This window comes from Dipodomys merriami, unplaced genomic scaffold (genome assembly GCF_024711535.1).
Source record: "Dipodomys merriami isolate MVZ:Mamm:240054 unplaced genomic scaffold, mDipMer1.0.p SCAF_2236, whole genome shotgun sequence".
NCBI lineage: Eukaryota > Metazoa > Chordata > Mammalia > Rodentia > Heteromyidae > Dipodomys > Dipodomys merriami.
The window spans coordinates 32,862-44,995 of NW_027203645.1; the positions used below are offsets into that span (position 1 = coordinate 32,862).

The 12,134-nt window shown below is 53.1% G+C and overlaps 1 pseudogene; it reads left to right on the forward strand.

Annotated features, from left to right (window-relative positions):
- The first annotated feature begins 7,322 nt into the window (after positions 1 to 7,322).
- LOC138835044 (olfactory receptor 2B11-like) lies at positions 7,323 to 10,568 on the forward strand (annotated as a pseudogene).
- Positions 10,569 to 12,134: the final 1,566 nt, after the last annotated feature.

A 12,134-nucleotide genomic window follows, 5' to 3' on the forward strand; every position in this document is an offset into this window, starting at 1 on the left:
ATGCTAGCCCTAACCTCACCAGATCGATAACTTTAACCTATAATCCTAACACTGACAATGACCCTGATTCTGACCCTAACCCACAACCCTAACCCATACCCTAGCACATGCTCCAACATGTACCCTATCAGTTATCCTAACACATACCTTTACTCTAAAACCCTAAACTGTAACACTTACCCTAATAAGTACCCTAACAAATATAGTAAACAGTGTCACATTCTATCAAGTACCCTAACAAGTACTGTAAACCATACAGGTACGTTTACATACACCCTATCATCTATCTCGAATTCACCTTAACACATACCCTAACACTTGCCCTTAACCCAAACCATAAGCCTAATATACACTAAAGCATATGCCTTAACCCTAAAAATACATATACCATAAACTTCATCCTAATTCAAACACATGCCATAACATATACTCTAAATACTAAAATGTGTGGTAACAACTACTCTTACATGCACTCTAATACATGCAGGTACTCTTATAGGTAAACTAGCATGTACCCCAAACATACCCTAATACATACCTTAACCCTAAGCCAAACCCTAACAAATACTCTAACATGTACCCTACTGGTTAACACAGACCCTAACCATTATTATGTACTCTAAAGCTTACATATACCCTAACAAGTACCCTAAACTTATCCCAACATACTTCCTAACATGTTGCCTAACCCAAACCATAACTGTAACCTTAACACATACCCAAACACATACTCTAACACACACTCTAAACATTTACATGTATCCTAACAAGTACTCTAACATGTACTTCAAGTCATACATGTACCCTAACTGCACAAAACATACCGTTTGCTAACATGTACTCTAAACCCTAACAAGAACCCTAACACTTATTCAAAACCATGCAAATACCCTTAAATACACTCAAACTTGTACCCGAAAGTAACCCAATGTACACCTTAATATGTGCCCTGACTTTAACATGTATTTTAACCCTAACAGATTTCCCAATAGTACTCTAACACATTCAACATACTCTAGACACACATATGATAACAAATACCCTAACACATACTATATAAAGCATGCAGGTAACCTTACATGTACCCTGAATGTACCTAACATACTCTAACTCTGACCTTTACATATACCCCAAGTACCTTGACAAGTACTCTAAAAAATAAATTTAGCCTAACATGTGACTCAAACATATCCTAACATGTACCTTAACCCTAACATGTACCCTAACATGCACCCTAACATCCCCTAACAAGTACTGTAAACCACACAAGTATCCTTACACGCACCCTAACATGTATCCTCAATGTTCCCTAACACATAGCCTAATATGTGCTATAGTCTTAACATGTACCTTCACCCTAACGAATCCCCTGTGAAGTATGCTAACTCTAATACATACCATAATATGTGCCCTAACACACACTCTAACATGTACCGTAACCCTAACAAATCCCTTATCAAGTACCCTAACTCTAACACATACCCTAACATGGACTCAAACACATACCCCAATATGTGCTATTACTTTAACATGTATGTTAAACCTAACAGATTCCCAATATACTGTAATACACTAAACATGCTCTGGACACGAACCCATATGGTAACAAGTACCATTCGCATACTCTATAAACCATACATATACGCTGAATGTCCCTAACAAACTACAACTTAACATGTACCCTAAACGTAGCACATACCCTAATAAATACTCTAAATTCTAATACATTGTCCAAACCATACAAAGAACCTTATGTGTACCCCAAATGTGTAACCTGACACAGGCCCTAGTCCTGACACATACATGTACCCTAAAATGTTCCCTAACATATACCCCATCACACACCTTAACTCTGGCCCATACTCACACCCTAACATGTACCCTGACCGAAATCCATACGCCAGCATGTACTCTAACTCTTAACACCCTATGTACCTCAACCCTAAAATTTTTGGTAAACATTAACATGTACCCTAACAAGTACCCTAACGTGTACTCTAAGTGAGCCTTACATGCACCTTAACATGTACCCAAAATGCTCCTGAGCTCTGCTCTTCCACAAGCCCTGCCCCTGGGCTGCGCACTTCCCTGCTCTAGGCAGAAGGACATTGGGTGCAATGAGGGCTGCTTCCCACCAGAGGGCACTCTAGCTGTGTGCACCGTCCTCCTCAGGACCCTTGGGCCTCCCACAATCTCCGCCCCTGGCCTGCTCACTTCTTTGCCACACCCCTCCTGTGCTCTGCCTCCCCACAAGCCCAGCCTCTGGACTCGTTCTTGCCCCACCCCTATCACTCTCTGCCCCTCCACAAGCCCCGCCCCTGGACAGCTCACGTCCATGCTCTGCTCCTCCCACCAAACTAGAGGGTGCAGTGAGCACTGATTCCCACCAGAGGGCGCTCTAGGCTTGCACACTGCCCTTCTCCTCTCAAGACCTGGAGTACATTAAGGGATAATTCCCACCAGAAGGTGCACTAGGCTGGTGAGCTCCTTGTTGCTCTTCTCAGGACCCAGGGTGCAGTGAGAGCTGATTTCCCCCAGAGGGTGCTCTAGGCAGGTTCATCGTTCTCTTCTCCTCAAGACTGGGGGTGAGGGGGGTGGGGTGCAGTGAGGCTGCTTCCCACCAGAGGGCGCTCTGGGTGTGTGCACTGTCCCTCTCAGGACCAGAGGGTGCAGTGAACACTGATTCCCACCAGAGGGCGCTCTAGGTGTGTGCACTGTCCTCCTCTTCTCAGGTCCAGGGAGTGCAGTGAACACTGATTCTCACCACATGGTGCTCTGCGTGTGCACACCATCCTTCTCAGGACCAGAGAGTGCAGTGAACACTGATTCCCACCAGAGGGCGCTCTGGGTGTGTGCACTGTCCTCCTCTTCTCAGGTCCAGGGGGTACAGAGACCACTGATTCTCACCACATGGTGCTCTAGGTGTGCACATCATCCTCCTAGGACCCCAGGGCCTCCCACTAGCCTCTCACCTGGACCCCTCACTTCTGCTCCCTTGCCACACCCCTCCTGTGCTCTGCTCTTCCACAAGCCCCACCCTTGGACCGCTCACTTCCAAGCTCTTGACCCTCCCTTCTCATGCTCTGCCCCTCCACAAGCCCCCATTGATCCGCTCTCTTTTGCACGCTTGCCCCATCCGTCTCAAGCTTTGACCCTCCACAAGCTCTGCCTCACTTCCAAGCTCTTGCCCCTCCCTTGTAGTGCTCTACCAGTCCACAAGCCCCGCCCCTGGCCGCTCACTTCTGGGCTCTTGCACACCTCTCTCGTGCTCTGCTCCGCCCACAAAACCTGAGGGTGCAGTGAGCACTGATTCTGACCAGAGGGCACTCTAGGTGTGCACACTGTGTTCCGCTTTCCCGGCCAGTGATCACTAATTCCCACCGGATGGTGCTCTAGGTGTGCATACTGTCCTCCTCAGGACTCCAGGTCCTCCCACAAGCCCACCCCTGCACTGCTCAATTCCTCGCTCTTGCTCCACCCCTCCTGTGCTCTGCTCTTCCACAAGCCCCACCCCTGCACCTCTCACTTCTTGCTCTGCTCCGCCCACAAAACCAGAGGATGCAGTGAGCACTGATTCCCGCCAGAGGGTGCTCTAGGCTTGGGCATTGTCCTCCTCTCCTCAGGACCTGGGGTAGAGTGATGGCTGATTCCCACAGGAGGGCGCGCTAGACAGGTGAGCACCTTGCTGCTCTTCTCAGGACCAGGGGTGCAATGAGGGCTGCTTCCCACCAGAGGGTGCTCTAGGCATGCTCACCGTCCTCCTTTCCTCAAGACCAAGGGGTGCAGTGAGGCTGATTCCCACCAGATGGTGCTCTAGGTGTGTGCACTGTGTTCTGCTCAGGTCCAGGGGTTGCAGTAACCACTGATTGCCACCAGATGGTGCTCTAGCTTTGTGGACGATCCTCCTCGTCTCAGGACCAAAGGGGTACAGTGACCACTCATTCCCACCAGATGGTGCTCTAGGTGTGCACTGTCCTCCTCAGGACCCTGGGTCCTCCTACAAGCTCTACCCCTGGACCACTCACTTCTACTCCCTTGCCACACCCCTCCTGTGCTCTGCTCTTCCACAAGTCCTGCCCCTGTACCTCTCACTTCCTGCTCCTGCCCCACCCCTGCAGGGCTCCATTCCTCCTCCTAGCCTGTAGCTGCAACTACTTCTACCCAGGACACCACAAAACTTGAAGCCCTAAGGAAGTGTCCCAAAGCCCCCGTGCCTCTGGTCCTGCTCCAAACTTCAGTACCCTGGAACCCCAGAGCAATCTCATCCCAGTGTTATGGGGTAAAGAGTCCACCACTCAGCCTCACATAAAAAGATGACTTTACTGGAGAAGTGGAGAGCTAACCAGCCAGAGATGCAGCACAGACTCAGGAGCTGAAACTGTGACCCCGAACAACCCACAAGCTAGGGTTTTTAAAGGCAACATTCACGTGGCCCAGCCTGGCCATGCGCAGGTGGCCAACAGGATTGTAACACAGACATAAGGATTGCATGTATATGTCCGTGGCCAATGGGTAACAGTCTGTCTCCTAGGAACTGTTTGAACTAACCTATCCTTTTGGCTTACATTGGCATACAAATTTGGGGTCCTCACATAAAGCAGGCAGATATTCTTACTCTTGGGGTTTGTATATTCCAGGAACATAATGTCATATACCCCTGCATCCTTGAAGCTGGGGGTTGTTACAAAGACAGCTACAGGAGATTTATTACAGAGATAGCTACAGGAGGACACACAATGTGCACACCGAGGCATCGGCTCCCTTGAAGCAGGAGGCAATCGATCACCGGGTGGGATGCACAACGTTGCATGGCAGGCACCGTTATAATTGGACAGAGTATGAGATAGGGTGTAAGTCTGTGTGAAATATGTTTTAAGGTCTCCCTTCATGGCCTCTCTTTGTTTTTAGTAAAGGGTCAACTCCTCGGCTTAGTTTTCCTCACACAGTCTGGGACCTTCACAGTCTAGAAGACCCTTCCCCCTACACCAGCTCTCACTGAATTCTCACAGTGTCAGCTCAGGCCCAGCAGTCACGGCCAGCAGTGATCTGCTGGGTGCAGGAAGGAGATGGGACCCCAGAGGAGCCACGAGGTCCATAGGGAGGTAGAGGCTGCTGGCAGAGGCAGGAACATTGTAATGGGTTGTGTTCCCAAAGTTCATATATGGATGCTCTCATCACCCGGTACCTGTGAATGCGACCTTACATGGAAGTGGGCTCTGGGAAGATCAACTCCAGTTCCTGTTGTTACTGTGCCCCTAAAAGGGGTAAATGGGGTCCCAGAAATGCACCCAGGGATGATGCTCTGTAGAGATGTCACTCTGCTCTCACAGGTTTAGAAGCTGAGAGAAGACCTAGAACTCACTGCCTTGTACCTCCTGAGGGAATGTGGCCCAGAAGACACTGATTCCATGCTGCTAGACTTCAGAGCTGTGAACACAGATCTCTAAACCACCTAGTCTCCAGTGGTGTGTCAGAGCCACACCAGGGAAATAACACACAAGTGTTCCACTCTTTCCACACGCTCTCCAGACCACAGTGCCTCCCCCAAGTTCACACAAAGGGTTTTATGGAAAGCAGAGCCCTTCACAGGATATAGCCATGGCCAGGTGGTCACTTGAGTCTGTCGGATCCCCGACCTCAGCTCTCCACCTCCTGGGACCAGTGGGGAAATTAGGACACGAAACAGAGGTATGGCATTCTGAAGCTGGTGAGCCTCTACGCTGCTGATGCTGGATCGCAGGATCCCAGCGCTTGGGTCACCTGTGCTTGGAACAGCCAAGCCGTCCCTTGTGAACTCAGTGGGGAAAGTGACTCAGGAAGGTTCCTGAAGAGGCTGTTCCAGCTGGTCATGGTGTTTCACCTGTGTCCACCGAGCCCAGGCTGGCCCTTTACAGGGGCAGGGTGGAACAGGCTGTGTATCCACATCCTGCTTCTCAGAGAGGCCTGGGGCAAAACCACAAGGGGGAAAGAGAAGAAAGAGGCTGGGTGTCAGGATGCTAATGGAAGGGACTCCTCCCACGGGCTGAAGACTGACGAGGGGCCTTCTGCTCCATCCACATGAGGGCCTCTGAACAGTGTGGAGTGACCCTTCTCAGGAGGCCCAGGCCCAGCAATACTCAGCTACTTTACTCAATGTGCACATGAAGCAGCTGCCAAGTCAGAGTTCTAGAACTTTCAGGACAGCCTGCTGCCTGCCCAATGGGAGAAAGCCAAATGCCCTCTGAGTCCTCAAGCAGCCCACTCCTGCTGGGCCTCCAGGAGGACATGCTGGCCTCACAGCCTCCTCATAGGCCATCCAAGTCGAGATGTGGCAGACAGTCCCTTACCCACCCTTCTGAGCGCCCTCTTGGAGGGAGAAGGCAGGCCTACCGCAGCCAGCATTCATTCATTATCTGCTCCACGTGTCGATGTAGACCATTGCTGAGCCCACTGAGTAAGCCACAGGACTCTTGCATTTTCAGTGATAAGCCACCTGGAGTAGAGACCAAAGGAGCTGTCATGGTGTTCCATTGCTGTATTCCCAGTACTGTCTCCTGCAGAGGCAAGAGGACTGCAGGTTCTAGTCCATGCTGGGCTACATAGTGGGTTACAAGTCTGCCCAGTCAACCTGACAGGGCGGCTTCAGCGCTCACTGCGCCCCAGGTCCTGAGGACAGTGTGCACATCTAGAGCGCCCTCTGGTGGAAATCACTGTTCACTGCGCCCTGGGTCCTGAGGAGAGGATGTGTGCGGCCCTAGAGCGCCCTCTGGTGGGACGAGGCACTCACTGCACACATGTCCTGAGGAGGGCTGTGCGCATGCCTAGACCGCCCTCTGGTGGGAATCACTGTTCACTGCACCCCCGGTCCTGAAGAGGATGGTGTGCACCCCTAGAGCGCCCTCTGGTGGGAATAGAAGAGCACGGTGCAAATGCACCTGATTGATGTAACCGTAGCCCCTCTGTGTATCAACTACAATAACATTTTAAAAGAGCTGAAAGGATATTTAAAATTGCCATCCATGCAATGTGCATCACACAAAGACTTTTACCATCTTCAAGATTCTGACATTGAAGCAAGTTTTGTTTTCTTCATTTTAGCAGATGCAGAAGTTGAAGTTTTGCGAGACACACAGTTAAGATCACAAAGATAAGGAGAAACTAACACTGCATGCTACTCTTCTGGCTTTGCTTCTGACTCCTCCACATCCGTGTCTTGACACAGGGAAGCAGGGTAAGACGGGGTTGTAACAAAGAAAGAGAAGACACTGGCATCAGAAAAGGATCTCACCATTTATCTCAGGAGTTATCTGAACCCCTTGACAGCTACCAGAAGATGCCTCGGCATGAGAAGTGACAGGCACAGCGCCTCTGGGGATCCCCTGACAGACTTCATCCTTCTGGGTGTTTCTGACCAACCATGGCTGGAGCTGCCTCTCTTTGTGGTCCTCCTGGTGTCCTACGTTCTGGCAATGTTGGGAAACATTTCCATCATGCTGGTGTCCCGCCTGGATCCCCAACTCCACAGCCCCATGTACATCTTCCTCAGCCAACTGTCCTTCCTGGACCTCTGCTATACCACCACCACAGTACCCCAGATGCTGTTCAACATGGGCAGCTCCGAGAAGACCATCAGCTACGGAGGCTGCACAGTGCAGTATGCGATTTTCCACTGGCTGGGGTGCACTGAATGCATATTCTTGGCCGCCATGGCCCTGGATCGCTACGTGGCCATCTGCAAGCCCCTCCGGTATGCCATCATCATGCACCGCTCTCTCTGCCAGCAGCTGGTGGCTGTGGCCTGGCTCAGTGGCTTTGGCAACTCTCTTGTTCAAGTGGTTCTGAATGTACAATTGCCTTTCTGTGGGCAGCAGGTGCTAAACAACTTCTTTTGTGAGGTGCCAGCCATGATCAAGTTGTCCTGTGCTGACACGACCGTGAATGATACGACACTAGCGGTGCTGGTGGGCTTCTTTGTGCTTGTCCCCCTAGCTCTCATCCTTCTCTCCTATGGCTTCATTGCCCGAGCTGTGCTCAGGATCCAGTCCTCCACGGGAAGGCACAAGGCCGTTGGGACTTGTTCTTCCCACCTGGTGGTGGTCTCTCTCTTCTACATATCTGCCAACTACAGTACCTGCAGCCTCCCTCCAGATACTCCCAGGAGCAGGACAAGTTTATCTCTCTCTTCTATTCCATAGTCACCCCATCCTGAATCCCTTCATCTATACTCTGAAGAAAAAGGATGTGAAGGGAGCTCTCAGAAGGCTCCTGGCAAGGCTCTCAGGCAGTGAAGATCTGAGGATGTGGCAATCACCATCTATTCAAGAACACTGGGCAAGTGTATTATTTGCTCAAGCATCTTATACTTACAGAATTAGTAGCTAAGCAGAAAGTATTTTGAGAGATTTGAGAACCTCAAAAATCCTCTATCCCAAATATCTGACCCCCTCACATAATCATAGTGCCTGAGATTTGAAAGTTAGGGTGATTCCAAACCTGTAATTCCAATAGGACATATATTTTTATAGATTTGGGTCACTCTGCTTATTTAATTAATTCATTTCTAATTTCCTGGCTCTTCTCTTTTTCCTATTCTTCTTCTACCCTCCCCCCCCCCCGAATTTGTCTCTTTTTAGACTGCTTTCGTCCTTTTCAATTACACCTACAATTAAGTGATACAAAACTGAAACAGAGTCTTACATGTTTTCTCCATAGATTTAAACAGCTCCCACACCCCTAAATTCAGGTCCCCACAACTGAGAAAAGAAAAAAGGAACTGAAAGCAGAAGTTCAAACAGCTTTTTTGCCAGTCCTGGGGTTTGAACTCTGGGCCTGGGCAATCTCCCTGAGCTTCTTTTGTTCAAGGCAACCACTCTACCACTTGAGCCACAGTGCCACTTCTGGCTTTTTCTGTTTGTGTGATATTGATGAATCAAACCCCGGGCTTCGTGCATGCTAGGCAAGCACTCTACCACTAAGCCACTTTCCCTGCCCTATCTATTTCTTCTTGAGTAAATTTCAGAGGTTGGAGGGTTGTGTGTTTTTTTAAGATTTTGTCTACATCATCTGAGTTTCAGAGTTTAAATTGTTCATAGATCTTTGCTACTTGGATAATGGGGTGTTTCTGGGGCTTGAATTTGGGGTCTGGGTGCTGTCACTAAGCTTTTTTGGTCAAAATTAGCATTGTATCACTTGAGCCACAACTCCGTTCCAAGCTCTTTTGATGGCTAATTGGCAGTAAGAGTTGCATGGCTCTCCTACCCAAGCTGGTTTTGAACCATAATTCTTAAATCTCAGCCTCCTGAGTAGCTAGGATTATAGGTGTGAGCAACTGGCACCTGGCATCTTTGTTGTTTTAATAAAAAAAACACAGTGCAGTGCCACCATTTATTGTGGGAGTTATTTCCCAGCCTGCTCTTTTTTTTTCTATTTAATCTAGCTAGTCATTTGTCAGTTGTATTGCCCTCAAAAACCCAGCATTTATTTTATTTTGTTTATTTTACCCTGTCCAGGGTGTAGAAGCAGGGGAGAAAGAAGGCACACAGAGAGGATGAAGGAGGGGGTCATGGTCAAAATGCATCCCATCCACGTGAGAACGTGTGACAGTGACGCTGGGTGGGATCGGTGTGGGGAGAGGAGCGTGGCTACGGTGTTTCATCAAGGGCACCCTGTGCATCTGCGGAAGGGAGACAGGATCCCCTAGTACGACTCATTGATGCAGATGGTTTGAATTGCTGTGTGCTTTCTGCATTTTACTTTGCTAATTGTCTCTTTACTTGGAGTTTCTTTGTGGCCCTTTTTTTTTAACGCAAAGATGATCAAGGTCTGTGAATCTTTGCTTCTTCCTGACCAAAGCGGCTTAGTGCCGTAAAAACCCTTGGAGCCACTGTGCAAAGGAGGCCGATCCTCCCTCAAGCTCCTCCCTGTGTGCTCCCTGACCCTGGCCCCACACCACCTCCCTGTGTGCTCCCTGACCCTGGGCCCCGCACCACCTCCCTGTGTGCTCCCTGACCCCGGGCCCCACGCCACCTCCCTGTGTGCTCCCTGACCCTGGCCCCACGCAACCTCCCTGTGTGCTCCCTGACCCTGGCCCTGCACCACCTCCTGTGTGCTCCCTGACCCTGGCCCCGCACCACCTCCTGTGTGCTCCCTGACCCTGGCCCCGCACCACCTCCCTGTGTGCTCCCTGACCCTGGGCCCCAGGCCACCTCCCTGTGTGATCCCTGACCCTGGCCCCGCACCACCTCCCTGTCTGCTCCCTGACCCTGGCCCCGCACCACCTCCCTGTGTGCTCCCTGACCCTGGCCCCACGCCACCTCCCTGTGTGCTCCCTGACCCCGGGCCCCACGCAACCTCCCTGTGTGCTCCCTGACCCTGGCCCCACACCACCTCCCTGTGTGCTCCCTAACCCCAAGGCCCTGCACCACCTCCCTGTGTGCTCCCTGACCCTGGGCCCTGCACCACCTCCCTGTGTGCTCCCTGACCCTGGCCCCACACCACCTCCCTGTGTGCTCCCTGACCCTGGCCCCACACCACCTCCCTGTGTGCTCCCTGACCCTGGGCCCTGCACCACCTCCCTGTGTGCTCCCTGACCCTGGCCCCACACCACCTCCCTGTGTGCTCCCTGACCCTGGCCCCACACCACCTCCCTGTGTGCTCCCTGACCCTGGCCCCACACCACCTCCCTGTGTGCTCCCTGACCCCAAGGCCCCGCACCACCTCCCTGTGTGCTCCCTGACCCTGGCCCCACACCACCTCCCTGTGTGCTCCCTGACCCTGGCCCCACACCACCTCCCTGTGTGCTCCCTGACCCTGGGCCCCGCACCACCTCCCTGTGTGCTCCCTGACCCTGGCCCCGCACCACCTCCCTGTGTGCTCCCTGACCCTGGGCCCTGCGCCACCTCTCTGTGTGCTCCCTGACCCTGGGCCCCGCACCACCTCCCTGTGTGCTCCCTGACCCTGGGCCCCGCACCACCTCCCTGTGTGCTCCCTGACCCTGGCCCACGCCACCTCCCTGTGTGCTCCCTGACCCTGGCCCCACACCACCTCCCTGTGTGCTCCCTGACACTGGCCCCACACCACCTCCCTGTGTGCTCCCTGACCCTGGCCCCACACCACCTCCCTGTGTGCTCCCTGACCCCAAGGCCCCGCACCACCTCCCTGTGTGCTCCCTGACCCCAAGGCCCCCCACCACCTCCCTGTGTGATCCCTGACCCTGGGCCCCACGCCACCTCCCTGTGTGCTCCCTGACCCTGGACCCCCACGCCACCTCCTGTGTGTTCCCTGACCCTGGCCCCACGCCACCTCCTGTGTGCTCCCTAACCCCAAGGCCCCGCACCACCTCCCTGTGTGCTCCCTGACCCCAAGGCCCAGCGCCACCTCCCTGTGTGCTCCCTGACCCCAAGGCCCCACACCACCTCCCTGTGTGCTCCCTGACCCTGGCCCCGCACCACCTCCCTGTGTGCTCCCTGACCCTGGCCCCACACCACCTCCTGTGTGCTCCCTGACCCTGGCCCCACACCACCTCCCTGTGTGCTCCCTGACCCCAAGGCCCAGCGCCACCTCCCTGTGTGCTCCCTGACCCCAAGGCCCCACACCACCTCCCTGTGTGCTCCCTGACCCTGGCCCCACACCACCTCCCTGTGTGCTCCCTGACCCTGGCCCTGCACCACCTCCCTGTGTGCTCCCTGACCCTGGCCCACACCACCTCCCTGTGTGCTCTCTGACCCTGGCCCCGCACCACCTCCCTGTGTGCTCCCTGACCCTGGGCCCCACACCACCTCCCTGTGTGCTCCCTGACCCTGGCCCCGCACCACCTCCCTGTGTGCTCCCTGACCCTGGCCCCGCACCACCTCCCTGTGTGCTCCCTGACCCTGGCCCCACACCACCTCCCTGTGTGATCCCTGACCCTGGCCCCGCACCACCTCCCTGTGTGCTCCCTGACCCTGGCCCCGCACCACCTCCCTGTGTGCTCCCTGACCCTGGCCCCACACCACCTCCTGTGTGCTCCCTGACCCCAGGGCCCAGGGCCACCTCCCTGTGTGCTCCGACCCCAGGGCCCAGGGCCAACTCCTTGGTGCGGGGGCATGACTTTCCCCATGTGTAGGGGGACTGGCTGTGGCCATAGTGTGTCCTTCTTGTGTTTCTTATCCCCAAAG